The sequence below is a fragment of the Paramormyrops kingsleyae genome, chromosome 10, assembly GCF_048594095.1.
Source record: "Paramormyrops kingsleyae isolate MSU_618 chromosome 10, PKINGS_0.4, whole genome shotgun sequence".
Lineage (NCBI taxonomy): Eukaryota > Metazoa > Chordata > Actinopteri > Osteoglossiformes > Mormyridae > Paramormyrops > Paramormyrops kingsleyae.
In genome coordinates, this window is record NC_132806.1 from 9,067,313 (window position 1) to 9,087,264 (window position 19,952).

At 52.9% G+C, this 19,952-nt stretch overlaps 1 long non-coding RNA gene across 1 annotated transcript in view; it reads right to left on the reverse strand.

The window, feature by feature from the left end:
- LOC111855157 (uncharacterized) overlaps positions 1-19,729 on the reverse strand; it is a 30,472-nt gene extending 10,743 nt beyond the window's left edge. Inside the window, exon 1 of the long non-coding RNA XR_002840820.2 lies at positions 19,595-19,729. This is a non-coding gene — a long non-coding RNA (uncharacterized lncRNA). The remainder of the gene's footprint in view (positions 1-19,594) is intronic.
- Positions 19,730-19,952: the final 223 nt, after the last annotated feature.

Genomic DNA, 19,952 nt, shown 5'->3' on the forward strand with positions numbered 1-19,952 from the left:
TTCCTGTGTGCTATTAGTCACTCCCTGCTTTACTGTAATTGAAAGTTGGTTGAAACAGGTCAGTAACTGACAGAGGAAACAAATCCAACCAGTTTTTAAAGTCTCACTGATCCCATCACCACTGATTGACCTTATTATTCTGAGCCAAAAGGTGAAATCTGCCTGGCCTTTGCCGCATCTAGCCTGTGGACGTGTGACCATTCAGAGAACAGAGGTTCCATTTTCGAAGGGGGACCCACGTGATCACTGGGCTAGTCTGATGCGTGGAGGAGCCAGGGCTAGACAAGATGAGGCAGGTTGTAGCATCTCTGAGCAGCGTCACCAGAATAACCAGCTCGAGATGGAGTTGGGGGGGGAGGTTTACACTGACTCTTGTCTCCCTTTGTCTCTAAACTACACCTCCCCTTCATAATGTGCCATTGTACACATGCCAACCATGAAGCTGCACATTGACAGGCCGGGATTAAGCTAAAACTAGCTGTTAGGGTTCAAATTATGGACATGCCTTCCAATTATATTCCATGAGAGTTCACAAAAAGTTTCGGTTACACATACCAGACTTGGGGTAGACTCTTCGCCTGCTGCATAAGTTTGTAAATTAGTCCCATCAGCAGCAGTAGGACGAGAACAGCCCATCGGTCGGGTATCATCTGTTTACAGGGTTATCTGTTCAGCAGATAGATATATAACATTCCAACTCAACAACTGTGCCACAAAATAGGAAACAAAAAGGCCGTTTCGCAGTACAAGAAGCTCGTGTTTGCGCTTCTGTGTTTCCAGGCACTGTGGCAAATTGTAAACGTACTCAAGACTCGGAGTTTCCATAGAAACAGATGAGGATTTTATTGATGCTGTTAGTCAAACTTTTGACAGGTTTTTTTTTTTCCTTTTTCTGACAGGCGTGCATGCACACACAGACACACACACACACACACACACACACATTCAGAAATAGGAACTGGGATCTGAAAGGACCGAAAATGAAAGTTCTCGACTCCCTTCAATTTACCCTTTATTACCAGAATCCATAAAGTGTCTACGAGCTCTGTCACTAGAGGATTCGCACCAGGACACCTTGATGCATTCCACCTATTCGCTTCCATGATGGTTCTATAAAAATGACTCATTTAAAATCACTTCACAGCAGCCCCCCCCCCCCCCAAAGACACACACATACCTTGTCAAACCCCTGCTACCCTACCTTTATTATAATCCAAATCCAGACACCCCCATAACATCACTCTTCAGCATTTGGGAATATAAGGGTCTCGTAGCTCGAACCCGTGCCGTCGGCCCGTATACCGCAGTAAGGGGAGTATGCATAATCCCATTAGCGGATTAGCGCTCGTGATTAATGGGCTTCACCACGTTCGCGAGCCGCGGCATCTACTCCGGCAAGGTGTGAGCGGTAATTCCCCGTTTCCACATACAACATTCACCCCTGGGCGATACTGCCTTCGTACGCATTTTTAATATCCGATTTTTCGTTCCCTCCATTTTTTTTTCTTTCTGAAGCATTTCACCTTATTATCCCCGCAAACTCCCTGAATGATGGCTTTACCACAGGACCGTGGGCAAATATGTAAATTACCCTTCGCTCCCTCGAATGCTTAGCATCCTAAACTTGTAGGGGGACGGATAATCACACTGGCTGTCCAGGCGAGTTTCAATCTTGCAAAGTAAATTTCACACCGCAATTTCCCCCCGAGGGTCTTCGTGCACGATGCCGGCTGCTTTTCCACGGCGAGATTCACTAATTGATATATTTTTTTATTATTTTTGAGAATGGCTGAGGGGGTTGTCTGATGCTTGAGTTGAAGCCTAAGTGGCGTCTGCGATTTCAGGTCCACGGATACTCCAGGCCAGCAGCAGAAGCGTGGGTGACAAGACATCGCCCTTAAGATGGGTCTCGGGTCTGTCCGTGTCACCCTCTTTTATTGGAGAGCTCGCTTTTCCATTTCCTTCCTACTCACACCAAACAACCTTCACCCGAGGATGCAGAAAGAGAAAGCAATAAAAATCCGTCTCTTTCATCAGAAGCAAAGGCTCCAGATGTACGGGTTACAAGCCAGCAACCAGACGGTCACTTTAAAAAATGTATTCACCTGCAACATAGATTCCACATGCACGTCGGTTACCAGAGACGGCTCACTAATCACCAATGAACATGGTGTGCGAGTCCAGTGACTCCCAAGCTAACAACTTTGTTCATTCTAGGAACGTTTACGTTACAATTAAGGTATGGAAACATTCAACGTGTGCAGTTCTCCTTACATTCCGAGAATGTTCTCCCACTACTACCACAACATAATAATAGAGAATCAAATAACGGACTTAGGAGAGAAGCAGGTAGCTTTCCCCCATCCCAACCCCCCCCCCATCCCCCCCCACCCCCGGTGGTGTTGTCGACTGCTTAAAGATCCTGGGATCAAAGCTGCACAGCGCATTTTCACTACACAGAGTGCTTTCATAAAATAGTGTTTTTATAATAAAACAATTTTTTTTAACATTGCGTTGAAAGGGTGTTAGGGTAATAATGTGATCATGCTGATGTCGACAGAGCCTTTGTTAAAATGCGGAAAGCGTCTGCGTGCTGATCAGCTGAAACTTCAATCTGAATCGCAGCCTCCTTTGTCTTTATATGCCTCCTAATGTTGAGGCCGTGGCCAGGAGACCCAACTCTCCATGTGTCCCTCACCCTCCTCCATCTTTAGTTTTCTATATTTGCTCTTTATCAATTGTGCGGCCTGTTCCAACCTGATCCGCGTTACCCCTGAAAAGAGCCCAGGGTCCCCTCCCCCAATAAAGATCCCATTTTCTGCAGGCTTTCTCAACCAGAGAAAGTTTCAAATAAAATTTCTGATTTAAAATTAATCAATGTCAGCAGGCAATGACTGTTATACTTTAAACGGGGCAATCATAAATTCCTCTCTTCAGTCAAAGTGATCATAACAGACTTTTCAGTTTTTGGGTCGACCCATGTGTGGGTGAGGACCCTGAGTGGAACGTGACGAACACGCCAGATTCTCACCTCCGCTTGGCTGAGTATGTTCAGATGGCGTCCACCTTACTGTGCGAAATCACACACGGGTTCTCTCGCGGGGAGCGAGCCCTCGTGCCAGAGCGCAGGGAGCAGTGCCGCGTTTGGGGCACATTAACCACACAGGGGCTCACAACAGGCCCAGATGATTGGATTAGCGCTTATTAAAAGCTGAACGGTGGAGAAGCGCATGGATGGACTGACTGTGCCATAGAGACACAGCATTACCTTATTCCTACACTATTAGCGGGAAGCTAACAGAAAAGTTTGAACACAGATAAAAAGCAGTAGCCACCTAACATTTGTTCCTTGTTTTCATGGCTGTTCCTTTAACGTATTTTGATCTCCAATTAAATATAAAAAAAAAAAATTTAAAAAAACGGTCGTCTGCACGTGGAAGATTGTTTTGCGATTTTGTTTTTTTTTCCATCGTTTTTCAGTCAGGCTAATACAAACTGACTGTTCTTGGTGGTCTGCCAAGCAGAAAACTGGATTACCCGCACAGACTGAAATAGGACAAGTTTGTACAAGGCAGATAGAGACGTCTTGTCAAGGAAATATCTGGCTCTTCCAACGGCCATTGTCGGCAGGGTCGGATAGGCCCCTCCCTAATCCCATCTCAGCCTATCCCGTTGGGGTCCCGTGGATTCATGTTACCATGCTTCTCCGCATTATTGGTTATCACCACACTGTCGATCTTAATTGCCTGTGTCTCCTGTTACGAGTCTTCATACCTTGTGTTTCATCAACAGCTGGCTAAACCTGTTCTACCTAGAGCTCGTCGCTGAAAACCCCCACCCCCCACAACCCCCCCCCCCCCCGCATGGACCAGAAGACGTCATGAAGCGGAAAGTCGAGGCTGAGATCAGGACCACGAACCCGAGTTCAGTCCAAAAGGAGACGGTTTATCCGCATCGGCCATTAAAGCCGATCTATTTAAAAGGTAGCAAGGAAAGGTAACAGGAAACATCCACACAGCTCAGTGACCCCCCACCTACTGCTCAACAACACTGAGGGACATACAGTCACCAGGGAAATGATACCGGCTTTCCCTCCGGTGCTGAAGGCCTGTCTCAGGCGTGCATTTGGACATGGGATTTCCGAGATGCCTCATTAGGGGCTGCGGAACCCGAGAGAGCGAGGGAACAGATGAGCCGTTTCTTCGTTTTCGTAAAGACGATCTCTCCTCTCTTCTATTCCCTCTTAGCTTACCATCCGACACTTATCCGCTTGATGATTCACTCAAAACAAGAGAAATGAAATATATCAGATTGGGTGCCCGCCCCCTCCTTACCCCCCCCAGCCCCTGGCTTTTCCCGAGATGAGAGCCAATTGAGATCTGCGCTTTATCTTTTTACTCATTTTCCCAGCTTTTTTTTCCCCTTCCTTTTAATTTACGCCAAACCTACTTTCAGATTTGCCTCTGGAGCCCCTTTTTTTTGAGGGGGGGGGGGTGGGGGGCAGTCCACTTGTTCGGTGGGACCCTGTTTGTTCCAAGGCGAGAAGATTTCAGACACGACAGACATCTGAAACATTTGACAGAAATGAACAGCTTCTTTGGAATGTGCAGACGGGGCAGGGCCCTGTATGTGGGGGGGGGGGGGGGTTGGCAAACCATACAAAGTCTGAAAGTGAAGGAGGAGCGGAAGGCTGCTGATGTCACATCTCAGACGGTTTATGGAGTGAGGTCTCAGAGTCCAGCCCGTCTGCCCCTAGCTGTGACTTTTTTGGTGTCTCCGCTGCCGAGCCCAGACAGACGTAAACAGGCCCTGACCGCACGCGTGGGCCGTCTGCCAGAAGCTTGCAAAAACATCCCAGTAGCAGTGAGGCAACGCCGGTGCAGCGGTGTTTACGGCCGATCATGTGACCGCACCGAGGCAGCCGGAGCCCCCCCCACTGGCCCCGGCTCTGCTGAACGCCACCCTGGAAAGCACCGGCAGTCTGCGCCCAGAGCAGCCCCACGGCGACACGGCGCGAAAGGACACCGACGGCACACCTCCCGATGACCTCACTCTCCCGACACGCCGCGGGGCCCGCTCGCACACCCCCTCATCACAATTAGCGTCACATTTACAAACTGTCGATTCGTAATCTCACTCTATTTTAGAAGTACATGTGCAAACACTTCTGAAGTCTGAAACTCTGAGCCGGCCCGCTACGGCCCGCAAGATGCCTGCAGACGCGTCTAACGAAGCGGGTCGCTGAGCGCAGCACGGCCATCGCCGCCTTTGTTCTGCTTTTTCTTTCATTCTTGCTTTCTTGTTTTCATTCTTGTTTTCTTTTCTTTCTCCCCTCTCTCTCCCTCCTCCTTCTTCTTCAAAGGGCGCCTCCGGAACGGGCCCTCCGCCTTTCCTGTGTCGCGCGCCCCGGCCCCCGCCGAAGATGAGATGCGCAGGCCGCCTTCATCTCCGCGCGCGGTGGCGCCGTCGTGCCCCTGCAGCCCGGCTTCGTTTTCATCTCCACCCCTCCCTCCTCCTCCTCTTACAGGTGGAGAAATCAAACACCACCGTTGTCAAAGGCAATCGGGCCCAATTAGGGTATAAGGGGAGGAAAAGGGGGAAAGTGTGAATAGTAAGAGATAACAGGGGCACCTTCTCCATGCCCCTCGCTAATTTGATGGTAATATGTTCTTCGGCAGAGCGAAAGGGCGTCACCGCCCCCCCCCCCCTCTCCGCACACTTCCAGGCAGAGGGGCTCAGGGTTGGGGGGGGGGGAACATGACACTACCACCTCATATCTGTCAGGGAGGGAGCCACGTCCTCCATCTGCCGTACCACCTTTAAACCACCAGGGGGCCTGTTCCTCACGCCCCGTGGACCGCTGTGGGTCACTGCAATCACTCGCTACACTGAGTCACCCACCTCCCGCTCTGCCTGTCTCTCCGTGAGTCACAGAGCTGCGCAGAAGAGAAAGGCGTTCTGGGTAAACGGCAGAGAACTCGCAGGCCGTGCGGCGCTCGGCGGACGGGTAACAGATGAACAACATGTTGCGGCGCTCAGCTCCCAAATGTCAGAGGCGTGCGATCCAGCGGGGCGCGACCTTTCCCCGTGAATGGCGTCTCCAGTCAGCTAACACTCGCCGAGTTTCATAACCCCATTTATAGCCTTTCCCTTCAGCCTGTGTTACTTTTCCCACTTCAGGGGCAACGTCGAAGCCTTCAGCAGAAAATAACTTTCATGATTTATTGATGTGGGTGAGATTGATGCAGGTGGGGCGGGGGGGGGGATGGATTGGGGTAGCGAGAGGTCTCTAGGTGCCCGTCTGGCTTGCTGTACACATGCGATCCTGGCAGCATGAGGGAGCCTTGACCTCAGCCTTCGAGGGGGGGGGGGGGGGCTAAGACACGGTGTTACGGTGGCGGAGCCGGACTGCGAGGCAGGCGGCTAGCGCTGAAAGCTTAAAGACTGAAGAGCAGAAGGTTGTTGGTTCAAGTTGGGGGGGGGGGGCTTATTGTCAGGACAGAAGCTGGTTCTGCTGTTTCCAAAACACATTTTTAATTAATTGATGAACTAACTGACTAACATGAAAGAAATAAGTGAAGAACAATCCCACAGCAGATAAACCACAGACTGGAACGGGGCGGGGGGGGGGCCTGCAGTTTTGCCTGCTGTTCACGCAACCCAAAGGCAGTGCGACCCCAGCAGATGGACGGACAGCCAAGCGGGGGCTCAGCGCGACACGCGGCGATGCGGCAGCAGGCCCTGGGTCTGGTCCCCGGCCGGGACCTTTCACACCGGCCTGGTAGGACTAATACCTGCCCTCACTTCCACCCAAAAACCGGGAAGAGCCGACTCGCACCTACACACCGCCTTGGATAATATTGACATAACATGGACTGCAGGTACCCGGGCCAGGAGAGAAACTCAGGCCATTCGGCCATGTGTTCTGTGTACTGCTGACCTGCATAAGAACCGTAGAACACAGGACCCAACTCCACCAATTAGTCCTTTCCACCCATACACCACCTGTTACTATGGTTACAGGACCTGTTTATACCCGAATGGAATGAAACTTGGTTTTGAAACCCGCAGAGGATGAGATTATCCCCTGCTGTCGATCAATGACCCAGTGGGAGCTGAGAAATTAAACCAGTCAGTGACTGGCAGCCCTCAGTAATCCGACCTACCCGAGGCTCGAAGTCTCGCTATACAGTACCTGTCACCAGGTCCCCAGATCATCACCCTCTTCTCCACCCGGCTCGCCCAATATTCCATACTTCCCCGCAGCCCCCAGACACAGCGATGTAAATGGTACCGGCCCCCATCTCAGTGGATTGCTGTGTTTACCGCACGTCCTGCCATTTAGTTCCCAGTGCCGCAGACCTTTCCGGGGACATCAATGATTTAACGACTGCCCCCTGTCTCCATACCGGGGCCGAGCGAGATGCCCCCATCTTCGGGCAGGGCACCCCTCCCCATCAGCATGCGACCGGCATTCACATTAAACTGCCCCCCCCCCACCACCACCAAAGCAGATTTAGTAGAACCACATCCTCCTCCAGGACCTCTTAATGTGGCCCTTGTTCCGCAGATTTTCATAGGGACAGGATATCCCGTACGCTTCCGCTTCCGATATGGCACTGCACATATGCCAGCCTCCTGAACCGAGAACCGGACTTTTCAAAGCCGTTGAAGGATTTAATAACCTGTAAAACAAAGGCACACGGAGTGCGTTTCCCATTTTCGCCCCCCCCCCCCCCCCCCCAAATTAAAACAATGTGCATTTCCGTGGCGGTTCAGCTTCCTGGTTCTCCACAGAGACAGCCAGCTGTCACAGACTTACCATCCTACCGCTGACCGAGCTGCTTTTTATACCGGACGTCGAGATGCGTTTTGGAGGTTCGTGCCCGTTAAGCTTGGTGTGGATTAAGCCTGGAGGTGTCGCAGAGTTCCTCAGAGGGCCATCTCCCTGCTCCCCGTGAACACCCCCCTCTTGGTGTGCTCCCAGCCCCCCACCTGGCCACAGCCCCCAGAGGAGTAGGGCCTGTCTGTCAGCTGCTGCCAGGGGTAGAGAGCAGATGTGGGACCGGGAGCAGCGGCGGGGTCAATCCCGGTCCACGGTCCGCTACGCATGGGAGACTTTCCATCCTGGCGCAGAACCTCCTTAATTCCCACCCAGTCTCCCTGGACCCCCTTGCCAGCCCTACCTAAAGGTGTGAGCCTCATTTGGGGGAGAGAAGCCAATGAACTGTTTAGTCAAGTCTAACTTTATTGCTATTTTATTGCTCTTATCTGAGACTTTAAAAAGTTTACAAGAGCACATGTACCTTCGGCGAGGAAACGAGAACCACAGTGAGAAGCCTGAAGGCCCACAGGTCTCTCCCTGACCTCCGGTGCCGATCTTCGCATCCCTTCACAGAGTCAAACCCCAAACTTCCTGCAGTGTTCAGCGAATTCAGGGCAGCCTATGGCCACCGGAGCACTCACCCCCCCCCAGACACCATCGGGCCTAAACGGGCCGGCCCGCGTGTGATGAAATTCCAGTGAAGGGGTTCTGCACACAGGGCACTAAAAATAGAACCCTTAATATGTGTGGTTCACCAAAATTACTCAGACCTGCAAAGTCCTGCGAGCAGCGTCTGGCTGGCAGTGTCATTAAAGTCAGACTGACTGAACTAACAAACACAACCATATGTCGTCTGCGTCCCAGCCTCTCGTTTGCTTCTCCCCCGACCCCCCAAACTTATATTAGAACATGTCTACAAGTCTCAAAAAAACACCCATTTGCTACAGCGTATTATGTAATTTCGGTCTTAAAAAAAAAAAAAAGATAAAATGAGACAGGCTCACTTCAGTTTGAATTTGTCTTTTCAAAACACGACTTGTTTGACGCAAAACAACCAAATTAACGACTTGTAAAGAAAAAAAAAACACAGACTAAACTTTTCTGAGTAGACGCTCCAGGGATTCCAGGGGCTTCCAGACGGGCCTCGCCCCAGCGGACGGTCGCGTCGTGACACGCTGGACGGTAAACATCCTAATACGCACATCGTAGCAGGAAAACCACAACACATGAGCATGAGAGCAGTCAATGTGTGCACCATCCCATCCGCCCCAAACACTGCACAGATGGGAGATATTTTTCTTTTCATTATAAAACCTTTTCATCTGTCAGAGTCCCGGGAAGCTGAACCGGTGCCCTGTTAACCAACAGAGGTCAGTTCGATCTCTGTATGATTCGGTCGTTATTTTTAACAACCCACCTGGCAGTTCCTCACACTGGTTTGGATCACAGCTGCTTCTTTGTGGGTGACATACTCACCAAATCTCCACCCAGCACGTCACAGGACGATTTCCCAGAAGCCCAAGTAATTTGCATTTTTACAATTGCTGAGAAAAGAGGCTACGTCTTTGACCAGCGACGCAACTCCGACCTGACCGCTTCACACCCAGCCTCTACCTCAATCAGACTTGGGGCAGGGGGATGTTTGTAGCCCGTCAGATTTTAGCTTTCTGCAGAATGATTGACTGGCTGGCAGACAGACAGGTATGTGGCACAATGTAGCTGATACAAACGAGGTGGAAATTTGTTTGTAAACACATCGAACCTCTCACATATTCTCATTATATGGGATGATAGGGTCACTGGTCTGGACCCTTTAAAGGCCCTTGGGCCCATGGTCTATGCCTGTACTTTTCCAGAGGAGGGGGACAAGGACAAATTAAAGGGTCTCTCCCAGGTGGAAGGAAAAGGCTTTTAAAGAGGGTGGCCGAAGTCACACCCACAAACACCCATCTCAACACTCCTACTGTATAACCCCAGTGAGGGAGACAGACAGACCTGGGAACAGACAACAAGGCTGACTCTTTAGGGAGAGGTTAGCAGAGTCATGTGTGATACGGGAAAACAGAGCCGGGATCTTCCTCACCGCTTTCCACACCCCCCTCATGCTGCTGTCCAGTCGTCCTATATTCCTTCTTCAGAGGTGGAAAGTTCAGGTCCAGAAAGTACAAATCCGGACCAAGTTTTTGTTTCAACCAACCAGTTGAGTACTCTGTGACTGTGACTCTTTATACTCAAATGGCTGGTTGAAACAAAATCTTGGTCTGGATTTGTACTTTCCGGACATGAACTTTCCACCTCTGTCCATCTTCCTGTCCCTGGTCTTCCTCCTCCGTCTGCATTATCCCGTCCTCCTCCCTTCCCCCCAATGCTAAATGCTCTTTTTCTTCACGCTAAGGAGCGTTTTTGCCTGCTTTTTGATGCGGATCATGCTGTATGGGGCTGTGTTGCAGGGAGAGGTTTGAGGCGACTATCAGCGAGCCGGCATGTCGCTCTACAGAGCACGTGAGCGGCGGAGGACGTCGCCCTCACGCAGGGCGTTCCCGTGAGGCGTGGAGGACGGCGGCTGTGCTCAGGACGCTGCCGCGACAGGTGACACAGCCACAGGCTTGGAGACGGCGGTTCAGCGTCTGGCCAGCAGATTCGCTCTTCCACAGACTACAGGACCTCTAGGGCAAAGGCGGGTCCGGGGCGTCCCCTCCCAACCGTGACTCTAGAGGCACATTAAGCTGAGCTCCCGTATTCCCTCCGGCTCCTCAGCAAGGTGGAGAGCTTGTTGTCTTGTTCGGAAGCGATCTCACTTTCCCCGTATTAGCTGCGAGCAGGCAGAACATGCGGCTGTTTGTCCTTCTCTCTCTCCCCCTCTCTCGGTGCCAACGTGATGGGGGGGCGGGGTGCCCTATGTTGGGTCCTGTCGTCCATTTTCTGGGCGCTAAGCATTTTGGTGATGAAAAGCCAAACAAAAGGAAACAAAGGAAATTTAGCGCAAAACAAGATCAGACTAAATGAAAAGGAACATTGAGACAAAAACGGAAGAAAAAACAGCTAAATCAAAGCACAAAATAGCGAACTGGCAGCCAAAAACGGCACCATCTTGGAACACATTTACATTTGATGTGCCGATTACCCGCTTTAAATATTAAATTTAGTGAATCACTTAAGTTCGGTGTGAGCTATAGCACTGAAAGAAACACAAGTTAGATGTGTCATGAGCTGCAAACAGCATTTTTGGGACAGAGTCTGAGTGAGTCAAGGCAGGGCGTGTGGCTGGAGCGGTTAGGATGGGGGGGGCAGGTATAGGCCGGGCGTTTGGCAGGGACCCGGCACAAGCTGCGAGTTCACATTTTTCTGTGACATATTAAATCAGGGTGAAGGTTGCGTGTGTCTGACAGACAAAGAGTGGGGGTGTGACCGTGTGTGTGCACACGAGGTAACTTCCCAGACTGGTCATAATCTGCCAAGCTGAGCCTGAGTCAGCGCTTTCCCCCCCTCTCGGCGCTGCGGCGCGGAGCGAATTTGCAAAGGAAATATTTAGAAGCGGCTGATGGGACCACGACCCCCCCCATTTTGGCGCCAAGGAGACAAACAATGGCTGCTAATTGGTGTGGTGACCCAGTCAGTGCTGCAAGCATTTACCGCACTAATCTTCCGCTGCCCCAGGCAGTCTAGGCACAGAATTTAGACTGAGCTTCTGGAACACTACAGAATCATACAAACAAAAATTACAAGTATAAATCTCCTTTTTAACAGAACTGACCAATATTCTCAGTCTTCCAAATTATATGTGACCCCATAAACACTGTATATGGACAAATAAAAGCAATATTCAGATCTTGTACAGTTCATTTAAACACGGTTTGGAATGAATTCATGGAATGAGACCAGGCATCTGTCAAGCACAGGGGGCCCGAAGCGAAACTCGCTAAAGGGCTAAGGGGACCCTCATTACAGCCCCCTTAGGCCTGTGTAACGTCGAGGTGCCGCTGACTAATCCCTCATGCAGATCACGTAGCTCTCTCTGCTTTCCCAGAAATCCCCTGGCCTTCACAGTGCGTGGCCCCGTCCCAGTTGCGGGCGGCCCGGGGCAGTGAGTCAGTGGGCTGCGGATGACCCCAGCCCAAAGCACGGGCCCCCTGCCAAGTCAGAGCTCGGAAAGTCCCCACCGGCGAGGGCTGCCCATCACAGGCTCCGGGGGCAGCATCAGGGAGCCAGGGCTCAAACCCTGGCGTAACAACAGCAATCCGCTCGGCCCCCCAGGACCAGCAGGCAAACAGTCCCACCACCCCATGGAAGAAATGGGCAAGCAGAAAAAAAACACATTAAATGTGTTTGGCTGTTTTACCACCCTAGTTTCATTCCATGCATTTGAAAACCACGTTAAATGCTGTTTGGGTTACGGTCTGCCAAAGCCGGTTCCCGGCCTCGAACCTCGGGCACTGGTGTGCGGCCACCAAACCAGAGCGACGATACTGCATGACGCACACGTGAGATGGGGTTGGGGGGGGGGGCTGGGGTCCTTCAGGAGGAGCGCTGGGGGGGTCCACTCTTGATCTCCGCAATGACACAGGAGTGAGCCCACAGGCACACAGTGAGCGATCTCGGGAGCAGAGAGACTCCGCCCAAGAAATCTAACGGTGCAACAGAACATTTAAAGGACAGCCATGTGTAATGCAAAGGTTACGGGAAACTGTACATCCGCAAAATGACGGGTGATTAACGGGGAAGCAGGTGACGAGCAGATAGGGATTTAGGGGGGGAGTTTGATCGTACAGTCAGACACCCATCAGCCATTGCTGTGTGGGGCAGAAACCATCCGCCCTACTGGGCAGGAACATCACCAACAATGTCCTCCAGAAGAGAGCCACTCTCATGGGGGGGGGAGCGTGACAGTCGCGCAGGACGATGCCACCTCCAGGCCCTCGTCACAGCTGTCGTACCTGGCGACAGCGTAACAGGGGGCGACCAAAGACAGCCCCTCGAAGGATGCCGAGAGGGCGAGCATCAAAGCATACACAGAGGGTGCAGCGGCCATGCGGCCATGCGGCCATGCGCCGGCTTCATGCATAACTGCGGGGATCGCAGGTTCGCGACCCATATGGGACTTTTGGTTTGTCATCCCAGCAGACGTCACACGAATGAACGAATGAATGAATGTGTGTGTGTGTGTGTGTGTGCGAGCATAATAAATATCCATTTTTTCCCCCCGTTTCCTGGTCCCCATAAGGGAAAACACTATTTTATAAAAATCGGTGACTACTATGAAAAAACTAAAAATGCAAAAACTTAAGGTTGAGGTTAAGGTTGTCATAGTTAGCGTTAGCATTTTTCCCATTGAAATGAATGAGCGGTCCCCATAAGGAAATGTTTATCCTACATGTGCGTGTGTGTGTGTGCGTGTGTGTGTGTGTGTGTGTGTGTGTGTGCGCACACCAGCAACCGCACTCATCCCACTGTAATGGCCAGACGCTGACCCGGGGCTTGGCTGGCACTGGGCACAGACGCATTCCAGCCACGCACCAAGGTGTCCGAGAGACAGCAGCGGCCCACTGACAGCCGAGCACAGACATGCCGGCACCAGAGGCGGGCCGCAGGGCCATGGGGCAGTTTTAACACCAATACGCAGGGAGCAACCGCACCTCTGTGGTTCAGGGCAGCTTCACAGGCTCCTGGCGGGACGACACACATACAGCATAGAGTCTGACAGTGTCCCTGTCACACTGCACAGGCTGTGTGTGAAGTAAACACACAATGATACCCCAAGTGAAAGATACAGTACACACACACATGCATGCACACACACACGCACACATGCACACACATGCATGCACACACACACATGCACACACACACACATTCATGCACGCATGCAGGCACACACACGCATGCACACACACACATTCATGCACGCATGCATGCGCACACACACACTTTCAAACGTCACACACTCCCCATGCACCCCAAAAAATCCACTGAGAGTAGCCCTCCTCCTTTCTGTCACCACTCTACACCTCGCATTGAAATGAAACAAACGCGACAGCCCTTTTAAGAACACGCCATCTAATAAGGTTTTACTGCTTTGACGCGATCTGTATAAACCCCATAATAATTTGGTCTAGACAACAGGATATCCAAGTGAAAAAATGTGCCGTGTTTTCACTCTCCAGAGCCGGATTCATTACGCATCCTCATTTGCCGAATTCACACTTACTTCTCGAACAGCGATGGTCCGGGCAGATTAAACGTATGAAACGAGGGAAAACATAATTACCTGCCATTATCCCCCTTCAAGGGGGTAACAGCCACATTTGCGGGGTCTCTACTTCGGCGATATGTTACTGTACGCATCCCGGAGCTGCCTGAATGCAGTTCACACATCGCGGGCGATGAAAAAATCTCCAGGATGCCAGGACCATGGAGATTAATGTCCACGGAGGCTTTTACAATGAAGGACAGGTTTAAGAAAACCTTAACCTTCAAAGGCACCCACACCCTCCCAAGCATCCATGATCAAAACAGGAATAACAGATCTGAAGTCCCGCACCCTCCCTCTCCCCCCCACAAGCAGACCACTTGGACAAATAGGTGAAGAACAGTGCGCTTGTAAGATCTGGGGGTCAGGCTGTGTGGCATTCTCCATCTCAAGAGGCTGTACAGACCAGCTGAGGGAGGGGGTAACATTGCCCAGGGCACACATCTTTTTTGTGTCACTATTACCCTGAGCCGCCCCTTCAGTGCTGCCCTGCAAGGGGCGCCATTCAGCACACTCTCCCAGGCTGTCGCTGGAGGTTCTCCCCATTCACAACCCCATGACGTTTTTCTACAAAGAAGAAGCCCCAGTAGTAACGGGCAGATTGAGGGGGCGTGCTAAAAAAGCCCAATGCCCCCTGAAATGGATCCTAAATGCTACCCCCCCCCCCCCCCCCCACCCACTGACATCCTGGCTACTGTTTAAATCTACATGGAGCATCAAGCAAAACACAAAGTGAAAGAAAGTGTAGAAAATTCCTTTTGTTAAATAAACCATAAGACTTTTATGAGTTCAAAAGGTTAAGTAAAAGAAGTCGGGCGTCTTTTTAGAAACATGATTCTTGCCATCTGGAAGGTGATGGGGCACAGCAGCATGGAGGAAGCAGGGCAACATCTCGACGTGAGAGGCTGTCCCATGGCCCGACCGCTCGCCGGCCGCAGTCTGTCACCATGTGCGCGAGCCCAAGTGATGCCCTAGAATCAACCCCCCCACCGACATCAAAGTGGTTTAGTCCAACCTGTCATCAGCCTGTGTTACTGGCCCTGGCAGCCGGTTATGGTGACAGGGGGTGGATGGGGGGGTGGGGGGGGATGATGAACTTCACACAAAGGCCTCTGAAAACCTCACACTCAAGGCCGTACCTCGCTCAGCCACGAGTGCAATGAAAACCGTAGCTTTCCGTGCCAAACGACGGCACAGGTGAGCGATGGTAAGGATCCACGAGTCAGGGCTGCGAAGATTCTCGCCTCTAGGTGTCAGCAGTGCTCACTGGGCGCGGAGCGAAGGCGTCGCCGGGCGCTGGGCTGACGGGCCGCCCGCCAGGCCCCTCGACTCGCCCAGTGAGTGGGTTTTCGCAGATGCCTCGTTGTGTAACGGTCCAGCGCAGAGTATTGTGCGAGAAGCGTGTTGTGTAAGCTGGCTTCTTCTGTTTTTTTTGAGCACTGACAGCTCTTCTTCCTAGTTGCCGTGGTGACTCCTCTCCCCTGTGTGTCACACGCCTTCCCAGAGCCTGCATTGCACTGGGGGGGGGGGGGCTTCATCTCTTGCATGCTTGCAGTGTTTGCATGTCGGTAAACAAGTGCACGGCGCTCCGCCCACATATGAACGTGCCTCGCAGCGTGCATGTAGGAGCCCAACCCCCAGGGGCTCGGGCCGTGTCAAAAACCCCTGATTCGCTGGGGAGTTCTCGCACGCTTGCCGGTAGCCCGTCCCGGCACAGGGGTCGACTCTCCAGCGTCCTCCCCTGGGTCGGGCTGTAATCAGAATAACGGGAGCAGACCCAGGTCGGCAGGTCACTCTTAATGCCGTTGGTCTCGTTAATTGAGGCACTAGACGCGTTTGGGTCTCTTTGAAGTGTATCTGGAGAAGCTGTGTAAAAGATTGCAATTACCGCATGTCATGTACTGCTGCTTGACAGCCGGCCATGCGAGGAAACCACACGTGCGTGTGTATGTATGCGTGCGTTTTTTCAGAAACTAATCTTATCAGTCGCAGTGTAAGACAACGTCCTGCGAAGACGGAGATGAAAAACACACTAAACGACTTTGATTCGTGAGGTTCTGAAGCGATCCGGGGGGAGGCTGTGGTCCAAATCATTCTTCACTAGAAATACATCACAGGCCATTGACTGAGGAAGCCTGTATTTTTGATCGGCGCCCCTCTCCTGGGCCGTGCTGGGGTGCCGGCGATCCTGCGCGATGCAGGACGACACAAAGTGCAGGTTCCTGTTGCACCGGGGCTGCTACGCCTCACGCCGCAGACAGACTCAGATGGTTTGAATGCGACAGGTGCATGAGGGGAAAACGGCAGAGCGGAGGCTCGTCGCGGGAGAGCCACCAAACAGGGGGGGTCATTAAAATCCAGGCTGTGGCCATCCGGAGGAATCCCGCCCCCGCCGCCTCGCCGTCAGACCTGCCACCCCGCTCCTCAAATCTATTTCCAGGACGCGCCTCTCACCCCAGACCAAGTACTGCTGCCAAATGCAGCACCCCAGTGAGACGGCAGAATCCCGCGCCGGTCTCGGGCCAGCCGGCCGGCGCCCTGCCAAACAGGCCGCCCTGCCAAAAACACCTTTTTTTTGGCTTTCTGCGTCGGAACAGAACTGTGCAAACGCAGCGGAGGATGCGCAGGGCACTCCGAAGGACCGGGAGCGGCAAGTAACATTTACCAAAGAAAAAAACATTGGAAAAAATGAACTATTGTACTAGTTAAAGTACTACCTCTGCAGATTTTCTGGGAGTGTTGTGGGGAGTTATGGGATGTGTCCTCGCGTGGACAGAGAGGTGTGCGGCATTTGGAGCGGGTCTCTGGCGATACTGTCCCCAGGGTCCGATTTTCGCACTGGGCCCAGTCTTCCCATTCTCAGCTACAGACTGTCAGAGAGCAGCAGGACGGGAGCCCGTAAAGCCAAACAAAACTCTTTATTCCATGACCCCTGCTACCTCAGCTGGGAAGGGAACAGCCCAGCACAGCGAAATCGTCGCAAAAAAAAAAAAAATGCTCAAAAACCCCATCGTCAGCTCGGCCCTCAGACCGAGGCCTCAGAGTCACCCCACGCAACCGTAAGTGGGTTTCCGCGTCCATGCTGCGGCGTGCTCTGTGCTGCAACGAAGTTAGGAGAAGGCTCGTTCCTGTCCCGACGCATCCTTAGCCTCCCACCAAGCTGACACGCCTTCCCCAAAAGATCAGTGAGCTGCTCGGGACCACGAGCCCACTGTATCGAGGCCCCGAGGCACGCCGACGGACTTGGAGAGTGCGGGCACGCTACCTGCACTATGAGAGGACGGGGCAGCTTCGCTGCGGAAATGCAAGCAGGATGAGCCGTGTCTGGGGAGTCGAGCCATTTAACGGCTGCCACTCAGGCGATTTCACTTGCCCTGGGGGCCAGCGAATGCGATCAAAGTAACGGTTGCCTAAATACGGCTGGAAGCTCAGGTTCAGGATCCTGTGTATGTGTGTGCGTGTGAGCGAGAGAGAGAGAGAGAGAGAGAGAGAGAGAGAGAGAGAGAGCAGTGATTTAGCGTCTGATAAAACAGTACAACAGCAAGATATATTACCGACTTTTATCCTCAAAGTGCTGGGCATCCAGCTACATGTGTTCCCTCTCTGACCTCCTCTGAAAAATGTTTTCCTGTTTGATCCATCATGTTATATTTGCTTAGCAGAAACTTTGATCCAAACAGCTGAGAAAGCGGGATCAGCCAATCCCTGGAACAGCTTGGGTTAAAAGCCTTGCTCAGGGGCCCTATGGTAAAATCACTCTGCTGACACCGGGATTCGAACCTGCGACCTTCCGATTATGGGCACAGCGGTCAAACCCGCTGAGACCCCTGATGGGTCTACATGTACCCAGGTGGGGGTTTATCTGACCAAAGGCCCCCAAAGCTCAGACCGGCATGGATAACGGCGTGGTGCCAGAGATGCACTGGATGGCGCGTGGTCTTGTGATCGCTGCCATTTCGCAGGTAAATTCATCCCAGTTTGCTATGAGGAATGAAATCATCCACCAGTACGGACTGGTGCTGCGGACCAGCAGCATGCGTGCAGCAGAACCTGCGAGGACCGGCGCACACGTATCTGAGACCTGCCCCCTCGTTTACCATAGGAGTGTAATCCGCCCCCCCCCCATGCTGTAATTATCCTGAAGCTCCTAGTAAAAGACACATGTGACATGTACAGCCCCCCCCCCCCCCAACCCGACAACACTGTGTGTGAGCATATCTATTGCCCTCCATAGGTCATGATTCTGTCCATCATGGGAACAGCATGGTAGCCCCCCTGCTCTCTGAGACCCCCCCCCCCCCCATCTGCACACAATGGCTACACTGTCACCCCCACCCTGGCCTCACGGCGTACGGTGAGGCAGCAGCAGGGCCCTCGTTCCTTCACGCAGCAGATATCATTAATCCAACTCCCTGGCCCGCGTTCCACACAGAGCGAGAGAGAGAGAGAGCGAGCGAGAGAGAGAGAAAATATTAAGAGCAGCCTGCCAGGGCAGGCGGCCAAGAAGAGAGGGGCAGGAACCACCATACATAGCCAGCAGGAAGACCAGTGTCAGGACAGGAAGAACCTTTTATGGGCAGAGAGGTGGCTGGCTTCTGAGGGGAGTGACATTCCCCTTGCTGATTGGCTCCCAGAGCAGGGAACACATGACCCAGAGAGGCTGCGGAGCGGCCGCAGAGCCGGGCGGGCGGGACAGAGCCGAGCTCCAGTGCCGCTGCCCGTCCTGGGAGGGGAGGAGGAGAGCATGGCAGCGCCAGGCTGCAGGCCTGGGCGCAGGCAGCACCGGGGCGGAGGGAAGTCGCCGCTGGAAACGAAACTTGGAAACAGAAGAGGTTTGGGCGGTTGATGCCGTATAAACAATGACAGCAGACGCGCTCGGCCACGCTTACCCCCCGGAGGGCCTGGGACACGTCCGGCAGCCGCACCGCGTACCACAGGGCTGCAGAACGGCAGCTGCACTCTGCTCATTCCTGTTTATTTATCATGAAACTGGCACCAAGTTAAACCTAGTTCTTTTCCCCGTAAATGAGGCGCGAGATATGGAGACGCCAGTAGATTCTCACTGACTTGCAGGAGCATGGGAAACACTGGTCTCTCTGACATCCTGTGGAAACCCCCCCGAGGACCCCCGGCAAATCGGCCTTGCTCCACTGTTCCTTTTAGCCATGGAGGGCAGCGGGAAAGCTCTAGGGACTGCTCATCCCATCCATCTCAGCGAGAGACGCGGGGCCCCCCGAACCAGTCCTCAGAGGCCCAGCCGCCTGCGGTCACACCGCAGCCCGATTCAGGCGAGCAACACGCCGGAGCAGAGCAGAGCACGGGAGCCTTCCCGTACGGCCGCACCCTCCCCACGTCAAATGAGAGACAGGAACCAAGAGAGAGAAAGTTACGGGACAGCACCGTGCCCCTCTGGGGAAAACAGACGCCGACTGACACCACTCCCTAATTATCCAGTACAAGCATGTGAGGAATTAGGGTAAAGCAATACTGCCTCATTAAAGGCGGACAAATCAGAGGCTCACCGAGCTTCCCAGGAGGCCGTGTGACGCCATCCCATCCCTGTTTATAAAGACTGCAGAAAATATTCCCCTGTTCTTCCCCAACCTGGTGCTGCTCGTCCTGCGAACAGGAGGGTGTCCCTTCTGCACAGTCTAGACCTGTCGGGGCTCTGACGTATAAGCCCCCAACCCCCCCCCATCCCGCGACCGGCTCATGTTACCGTGGAGGACTCCTGCCCAGTCATTCACCAGTCACGTGCATGGCGTAACTGGCATTCCTGTGTGCTACCTAACCCACCCCGGGGGGGGGGGGGCTCCCACTGACTCAGGACTTTATACAGGGGATTTTCAAGCAAGATTTCCTAAGGGGGCTGGGGGCCAC